This window comes from Theropithecus gelada, chromosome 10 (assembly GCF_003255815.1).
Source record: "Theropithecus gelada isolate Dixy chromosome 10, Tgel_1.0, whole genome shotgun sequence".
Lineage (NCBI taxonomy): Eukaryota > Metazoa > Chordata > Mammalia > Primates > Cercopithecidae > Theropithecus > Theropithecus gelada.
Genome location: NC_037678.1, coordinates 39,481,059 through 39,490,415, shown reverse-complemented (window position 1 = coordinate 39,490,415; position 9,357 = coordinate 39,481,059).

Sequence of the window (9,357 nt, the reverse complement as noted above, 5' to 3'; positions counted from 1 at the left end):
TGGAAGAAAAGGGTGCTTGTTGGTTTCCGGTTTACTGCAGACACAGAGAGGCCCCTCTCTGGCTCGGAGCCTGGCCCGGGTCTCTCCAGTCCCAGCTTCTCCTTCCCGAAAGGAACATCCTGCCCAACAGTGCAACACCATGTGCACTCCCAGTGTGGGAATCAGGCTGAGCTGGACTTCAGGGGCAGCCCAGGATGCTTGCATCAGGTGGGGTGTTTCCCGGAGGTTTCTTGAGAGCTGCCTGGGAGTGGCCGAAGCTTCTTCCCAGCTGGCTTCAGCCCAGGCTTCCTGGGTGAGATTCTTGTTCCCTGGCCCCTCGCGGTACGCGTGGTCCTGTTACCCGCAATCCCCCACCCCCTTGAACTCCGTTCCCACACTCAGGACCCACCCAGATGCCAGCTCCCCGCAGAGCAGTGTGGCCCCCCACTTCCAGCCCTAACAGCTCACATCCTGCCCCCCACCTCCATTTTGGAATTTTCCTTCACCGTTTCCCACCCTGCCTTCTTGTTCTCGGAGGCAGAGGCACTTCAGCTTCCTGGACCCTCTGTCACCGAATCGCCCTGGTTTCCATTGGCAGTGCCGCCTCTCCCTCACTCGGATTGTCCTGAAACGGCTTCCGTGCGGCCATGCGGGCTGTGCGTGCATAACCTCAGGGGGCACATCAACCACGTCCTCGGGCTGGCGGTAGAGACGTGGCCTCGGCCTGAGCGTGGCCGTCGGATTCTCCCTGGGACTATGAGCCCTCGGCTGAGGGGGCAGAGGGGCAGCTAGGATCATGGCCGCAGCTCCCGGAGGGGAGCCCCCAGCCACCGGGCTGTCTTCCTGAGCCTGCTCCCCAGGCCGCGCCTTTCCTGACTTCCCTCCAGCTCCTGTTGCCGGCGACCACAGTACCAGCCCCGGGGCTTTCCTGTCCTTCCTGTCCGGGGTCCTTTCCCAGAGGTGGCAGCTCTGGGCAGTGGGCCTGTCCTGGGGGAGTCACGTAGCGTGTTTAAGGAGAAGATCCCCGTGGCTCCTGTGCACACGTGTGGCCTCTCTCCCCAGGGGCTGCTGTGAGCCTGGGAAGTCCCGGGAGGTGTCTCAGGCCCCAGAGAGCACCTCGCACGCCTCACACACGCCCTCCTGTGGGTCGGCTGACTTTCTCCTCCGCCTCAGCCAAGTTTGCCACGCAGAGCAGGTGGGAACCAAGTGGAGGCCTTGCAGGATTCTGAGTCCCGGCTCTGACACCCACCTGGCTCAGCACCTGCCTCCTCAGCCTCCAGCTGCACGGGTGGCCGCAGGCGTCAGGGTGTGATGGCAAATGTGGTGGCGAACGTGGCCGGTTCCGTCAGAGGTCTCTGCATCCTCCACACCTCTGGCCAGGTGAGGCCCAGCCTGTGTCCCTCCCAGCTCTACTGACGGATGGCAGGATGCTGAGAGCCTGAGCCCGTGTATCCTCAGTTCTTGGTGCTTTGCAATGCCCCTGGCCCTGGCTGCAGCCGCCCCCTGGCTGGGCCCTGAGCCTGCCCGCCCTACAACACTCGCTCTTCGGGAAGAGGGAGTGTCGGCCGAGAGGAGAGCAAATACATGTAAGGGGAGAGGGTGCTTCCTGAGACACTCAGTGGGGCCAGGGCTCCTGTGGCCTCCTGCCTCGGCCATTCCGTCAATCTGTAGGAGGGCCTTGGCCTCTCTGCTTTTGGAGCCAGGTGCTGGGGCTAGGGGATTGCAGCCACAGCCACTCCACTGCACTGGTTGGGAGCTTGGATCACCTGGGTGCAGAGGAAGCTTTGATGGCAAGGGTTGGTGTGGCTCATCTCGCCCACCCCACAGTCATCGCCGCCCCACAGACACCTCCGGATCCCAGCCTGCCGTCCCTCCTCCTGAGCCTATATTAGGCTCCATCCTTCCCCAGGCCCCATGCCACCATCAAGGACAGCCCAGCCAGTGCAGACTGCACCCCTCGGCCTCAGCTGGGACTGAGCACCCTGCCCTGTACTTGCCCAGTGTGCTCTCCCCGGTCCCTGAGGCAGGTGGCCTGACCCCGTCTTCAGAGGGGAAAGCCAACTCTCGGGGAGGCCACACAGCCATGGGGAGTGGGCACAGAAGGAACCCAGCTCCGTGCCAGGCTGTGTCAAGCTGACGTTTAGTGCCTGGAAGCAGCTGCGGCCTCTGCAGGGCTTCCCGGCGCAGGTGTGGGCTCTTCCAGCGCAGAACGTGGGCTGCACCAGCTTTGGGATGCACCGCTTACGGGGTAAGGCCATGCCCGTGGTTGCTGGCTGACGCCAGGAGTAAACGCTGACACCAAAATAGCTCAACCCAGACCTGGCTGGGTGGCAGGCGCTGCCGGTGCCTCTCGAGGGGGCAGCAGGGGCAGCTGCAGATGAGGCACGAAGCCTCAGGACTGGATTGTGAGTCCAGGCCCCAAGCCAGCCCCTACCCTGGATCTCCCCAGACCCTCTCTGTGGGAACCCAGGGGCCGGGGCCGCTCGACCACATCTTGGTAGCTGTCATCTGGGACCTCATCTTTAATCTCAGCAACTCAGGGATCAAAGAGAAAAGCAAGGCCGAGGCAGGCGAGGCTGGGGTTTCTTGCTCAAGCATTCGGATCATTAAACAAATGAAAAAAATCAAAGAGAAGGATAGCCAGGCTGCTGCCTGTGGATCTGTGTGCCCTCCCCGGAGGCCAGCGCCACACACCCCTCCTGCCCTCTGCCTCCCTCTCCTCTCTCTGTCTTTCCTGATGGAGGCCCCGGCGTGGGGTCCGTGTTTGGGGAGCGCCTCACTCTGTTTGTGTCGCTGTAACAAACGCCTCGGACTGGGTTGTACATAAGCACGGAGTTTTTCTGGAGGCTGGAAGTCCGGCACTGAGTCTTTAGCAGGGTCGCTGCTTGGCAAGAGCTGCTCTCCGCTTCCAGAGGGCGCCTGATTGCTGCCTCCTCCAGAGGGGTCGAAGGCCGTGGCCTCACATGGTGCCAGGAGGGAGGCAGAGGGGGCTCCTTTCCACCTGGAGCCCGTGCACAGGTGCTGTCCCGTTCTCCCAGAGGCCACACGTCTAAGTGCTGTGGGGGGGGACTCTCTTTGAACACAACTTGTGGAGGAGATGTCACTCAAACCAGAGCGGGAAGTGCCAGGAAGGACTCAGGAGTGCCCCACGGCCATGTCCTGGCTTTGGAAGCACAGGAAGCGCCCGGCAGCCTCCCATTTGATTTTGCTTGAGGAGGAAACACCAGTGCCCCCTCCCCAGTCTCTGCCGCTCCCTCTTCCTGCCGGAGCCCGGGAGGCACCACCCTGCACTGAGAAGCCCCCACAGCAGCCATAGCAGGGACTTCCTTCCGTCCCCATCATCCTCCCATCACCTCATTTACTTTTACAAGAACCCCCGGAGGAAGCAAACATCCATTCTCCTGTTCTGCAGATGAGACGGGGTAGGGACGCGCTGAATGACCCACGGGAGACAGAGGTGGGGACGCGCTGAGCGACTCACGGGAGATGGGGGTGGGGACGCACTGAGCGACCCACGGGAGATGGGGGTGGGGACGGGCTGAGCGACCCACGGGAGATGGGGGTGGGGACGCGCTGAGCGACCCACGGGAGATGGGGGTGGGGAAGCGCTGAGCGACCCACGGGAGATGGGGGTGGGGACGCGCTGAGCGACCCACGGGAGATGGGGATGCGCTGAGTGACCCACGGGAGACAGGGGTGGGGACGCGCTGAGTGACCCCACAGCTCAGAAGTGGAAGGACTGAGTTTCACTCCAGGTCCTGGGACTCCCAGTCCCCAGGGCTGGGGCTCTGGCAGCGCCTCCTCACCTCATTGTGGGAGTGAATGGCACAGGACGCCTGGACTGCAGGCGCAGAGAGAGAGGATGCCAGGACTACAGGTGCAGAGAGGACGCCTGGACTGCGGTATGGAGAGGGCGCACCTGCAGACAGGTGGGGGCCCTCAGCAGGAGACCCCTGTGTGCAGGAAGTAAGCTGCACCTCGTCACTAGTCACCCACTGGGCCACACACAGACCCTCCTGCTCCCCTGAAACCCCCTCCTGCTGGCCCCCAGTCAGTGCTTCCCCCCCAGAAGGAGTGTCAGAGACAAAACAACAACACATTTAGTTTCAAGATCTGAGTTGGGTTTTATTTGCGACTCTAGAATCGGGCAACACCTCTTTCCATAAAACACAACGAACGCTCTAATGAGCTGAGGGGAGGCCGGTTTCACAGACAGAAGAGGCCCAAGGAAAGCAGACAGAAACCAAAGGCGTGCTGGTCACTTCAAAGTTACTTTTCTTGTAAAGGTTAAAGCAGAGGATTAAAGCCCACGCCTGTGATCCCAGCACTTTGGGAGGCCGAGGGGGGCAGATCACTGGAAGTCAGTGGTTCGAGACCAGCCTGGCCAACATGGTGAAACCCTGTTTCTATCAAAAATACAAAAATTAGCCGGGTGTGGTGATGCATACCTGTAATCCCAGCTACTCAGGAGACCGAGGCAGGAGAACTGCCTGAACCTGGGAGGCGGAGGTTGTAGTGAGCTGAGCTTGAACCACTGCACTCTAGCCTGGGCGACAGAGCGAGACGCCATCTCAAAAGAAAACAAAAAAGCCTGGGTGCGGTGGCTCACACCTGTAATCCCAGCACTTTGGGAGGCCAAGGCGGGCAGATCACTGGAAGTCAGTGGTTTGAGACCAACCTGGCCAACATGGTGAAACTCTGTCTCTACTAAAAATACAAAAATTAGCCAGGCGTGCTGGTGCACACCTGTAGTCCCAGCTACTCAGGAGGCTGAGGCAGGAGAATCGCTTGAACCCAGGAGGCGAAGCTTGCAGTGAGCCAAGATCATGCCGCTGTACTCCAGCCTGGGGACAGAGCGAGACTCCGTCTCAAAAAAAAAAAAAAAGGGTTAAAGCAGAGGTGACTTCCTTATCATGTCGGCTTCTTGTTGGCTTCTGGTGGCTGTTTGGGGACTCAGCTGCTATCTCTCCCTGGTTTCTGGGAAGGGTGGGGGCGGTCAGATACAGATCTTCGGAACTGCAGCATGAGTGACTCCATTTTGGTTTTGCCTGTTGGGCCTCCTGCAGGAGCTCCGTCCAAACCAACGGCCTCTGCATTCAGTTTTCTTTGACGGGAGCAGTTGTCGGCCCCTGCCCAGCACTGGTGGGTCTCGCCTGTTCTGGGGGGGTCTATGTAAGTGGATGGCGCAGCCCAGACCGTGTCCAGTGTGGGTCTCGCCTGTTCTGGGGGGTCTATGTAAGTGGATGGCGCAGCCCAGACCGTGTCCAGTGTGGCGTGAGACTCGTCTGTGTCCTGGGGGCAGTGGTGTGCTTGTTTGCGTGGCTGTGCGGTCCTTAGCGATGTGGACACGTGGCGTCCGCTTGCCATGCCCCTGTGCATTTTCTGGTTGCTTCGGCTGCTGGCTGTAGTGGGGACGGCAGCTGTGAGCCTCTAGACTGTGCTGCTCGGGGACTTCGGGGCCAGGCACATGCCTAGCTGTCCGTGTCTCCAGCACACGAGCTTGTGGCTTCTCCAGGCTCAGAAACACACCAGCCTTCCTGCTGCTGGGCCTTTGCTTCCTCACTACCCCACAGCACCCGGGCAGGGCCAAGGCCTGCATCGGGGCCGCCCGCCTGCTCTTCGTGGCGCTTACTGCCGTCCGTCTGGTCATCCCTTGAAGGGGGACACTCTGAGTTGTGCCTGCCCCGCAACATGCTGCCAGCGCAGAACCTGGACCCCAGCAGATGCTCAGAAATGTCAGTGTTGAGTGAATCAACACGGGCGGTGTTGGATGACTAATTAACAAAGTCATCTCAAAACAGAGGTGTGAGTTGGGGACCCAGTGAGCATTCCTCAAAGTCTCTAAAGAAACAGATCTCATTTCTGAGACTTGGCCCAGCCAGAGCCGCCTGCTATAAACTTGGGATTTCACCAAGAGCTCCCATTTCATCCTTAAAATGCACTTGAATTTCACTTTGTAATGTACTTAAGCTTGTTTTAATATTGAAACAATGTTATTATTATTTTTTTTCTAGATGAAGTCTCGCTCTGTCACCCAGGCATTGGCATTGGTGCGATCTCAGCTCACTGCAACCTCCACCTCCCGGGTTCAAGCGATTCTCCTGCCTCAGCCTCCTGAGTAGCTGGAATTATGGGCGCCCACCATCACACCTGGCTAATTTTTGTATTTCTGGTAGAGACAGGGTCTCACCATGTTAGTCAAGCTGGTCTCGAACTCCTGACCTCAGGTGATCTGCCCACCTCGGCCTCCCAAAGTGCTGGGATTGCAGGTGTGAGCCGCAGCACCCGGCCTGAAACAATATTTTAAACTGCTGGTCAGGTCAAGCGTTTATCTGCCTCTGCACAAGCCCCGCCCCCTTTCCTGGGCAGGGGTTGGATGGGGAGATGTCTCAGTGCCCTCACAGCCCAGTCCCTTCTCTCCCCCCACTGTCGCTGCCCCCGACCCTCACACTGCCTGGTCCTGCAGAAGAGAAGCAGCCCACTTTGGGAAGCTGGTAATGCCCACCAGTCGGTCACCAGCGTTGGTACAGCTTTGGCTGTTGGAAGCCAGCTGGGCCTGGGAACACATGGGAACAACTCCCATCGCACAGGAAGAGTCTCCTGGTCCCTCGGGAGCATGGAAGCACAGCCACACAGCGCCTGTTTGAGGCAAGGCTCTCAATACCTTGCCCTCTGTGCCCAATACCTTGGTCTTCTGCTAGGGGTCCTCACAGTCTGGGGAAACTGAGTCCACATGGGCCTCAGGGCTGGAGCTTGGAGCCCAGGGCACCCAGTCAGCACATTCTATCCTCCTGGCCGGTGATTATTTGGACGTGGACACACGACCCCAGCTAGGCCCATCAGGGCGGAGCGTGAGATTTTGGCTGGGATGCTGGTGCAAGGTTACTTTGTCTTGCTGGAGGCGAATCATGAAGCTTGCAGCCTTAGAAGCTGCCAGAAGCATCTTGGGATCTCAGGATGAAGATGGAACTGCACACGCACACAGAGCGCTCAGCAATAGTGTTGAGCTGCTGGATCAAGTCACACCTGAAATTGAACTTTGTTCTAGACTTTTCATGACACAAATCAATACATTCCCTTTGCTAAGCCATTTGGGGTTGAGATTTTTGCCTCTAGCAACTAGAATCTGGAAAGATTCCTGGCTAAGATGCGCATGGGAGGGGCCAAAGCAGGAGGGCCCTGTGGGTCCAGCTGTCACAGCCCTGGGATCTAAGCTGTCAGTTCTGCAATCTGAGGAGCTGGCCTTGTCTCAGCACATTCTTAGCTGTGACTCCTTAGCTGCCGTGGCCATGCATAATTCAGCACAGCTGTGAGTTTCTTGGAGCTCAGGACAGAGCAGCTCAGAATTGTCAAGCAACATTTGTACTTCTGGGCGATGCACACACCCTGACATTCCTCCCATTTCCTTCTGTCTTGGGCCCCAGTTCTTCCTGGACACCATGCACAGGCAGCAGCGGGGCGGGGTCAGACAGGGCTGGAACTAGCCACGTGTAGTCCCACCATGCAGCGGGTCAGAAGCCAGGACCAAGGCAGCACCGTCGTGGGCAGCCCCGGGTCAACCCCACGCGCTTCTCTCCAGGACCAAGACGGCATCATCATGGGCAACCCCGGGCCAACCCCACGTACTTCTCTCCAGACACAGGACAAAGCCGTTTCAGAAGGACCTGGTGGTGGAAGGTGATCAACAGGAGACAAAAATGGGCAGAGAAAAACACAGGCATCCACAGGACATGCCATGGCCAGGGTGTGTTTGCTTGGCCTCACCACCATTAAGACGATGAAAATTAAACAGCAATGGTAACGTGTGTGCTTAGAGCCTGGCGGAGACAGCCCCCTTGATAATGGAAGCCCGGGAGGGGATGCAAGGAACAGGCACAGTCCCATCAGCACATCTGGCACGGGGTTTGGAGGACAATTTGGTGGAATCTCCCGGAACTTACCTGGCACTTCCACCTCTAGAGGTCTATGCTGTGGAAATACTCGCACAAACAGAGAGAGGTCACCGTACAAATATGTCCATTGCAACATCGATGGTAAAACAAAGTAATGATGATTGTGACAGGAGAACTCTGTCTTCCAAGCAGAGGCCAGTTAGAGAAGGTAAGAGACGCCAGTGGTTGAGAGGAACGAGCGAGCCTCTGCTATAGAGGAGACACAAGAAAGCCACCAAGCGAGGGGTGAGTGGCAGGGAAGCCCACGCCGTGTGCCTGTTTTAGCAGAAAACAAAATCTGGGCAGGTCCACCCCAAACTGCTGGCCGTGCTCCCTCTGGAGGTCCTGCCCAGGACCAGAGGGGCTTTCAAGCCTCCGAGGCACCCATGGTGCCCTGGGTTTACAGGCTCCCTCCTTCCTGGAAGCCCCTCCTGCAAGTCAGCTCCCCTGCCTCACTTCTTCCCACCTGTCACCGCTCAAGCTGGCCGTGATCATGGTGGCAATGCAGGACCCAGCAGTTGAGCCACAGGAATTTCCCTGGAGCTGCCTCTGTGTGAGCCCTGGCCGGACACACCAAGAGACAGGGAGGGGGTGAGGGGACGAGCCAGCCCTCCAGCCACTCCCAGACAACGGGGCAGGGCAGGGCCAGGGGAGTGACCAGGATTCTCTCAGGTGGAGGGTGCAGAGGGCGTGGGTGAGTGAGCAGGGGTTGGAGGCCCCCAGCAGCTGCACGAGAGGGCGGGGCAGAGACAAGACCAGAACCCAAGTTCCTGGGAGGCCTGGAATGACGACTTTATTCCTGGGATTTTATTCCTAGGATGACGGTGCTGAGCGAGGTCTGGGCAGAAAGAAGGAACTACTGGACAGGAGAACTTCTGGGGACTGTACCAGGCAGCGTGGAGCTCTGAGCACGGAGCAGCCTGAGGACGGAGCAGCCCAGCGAGGAGGGCTTTGGCTCAAGGTGACCTGACTTGCAGGTTGACGCTGGTGATGGAGAGGGCTGCAGAGAGAAAGGCGACGATCCAGGAGGATTTCCCCTTTGCTATGCTGCGGGCCCCTCCCCTTCACCCCCACTAAGAGATGCTGGCACCCATCACAGCACACGGCAGCCGAAATGCCAGCTGGGAGGGCTGCTGTCGTAGGTCAGGTTCCCTGGAGGCTGAAGACAGGGATTGCTGTGCCAGTGATTCTTTGGGAGGTGCTTGTTTTAATCTGCTCGGGCTGCTGTAACAAAATCCAGTAGACTGTGTGGCTTATAAACAACAGAAATTCATTTCTCACAGTTCTGGAGGCTGGAAGTTCAAGATCAAGGCATGGGAATATTCTGGGCTGGATGAGGGGCTGCTGCCTAAGAGCTGACACCTCCTCTCTGTGTCCTTGCATGGGAAAAGGGGTTGGGTCTCTCTGGGGTCCCTTTTATGAGGGCACTCATCCCATTCATGAGGGG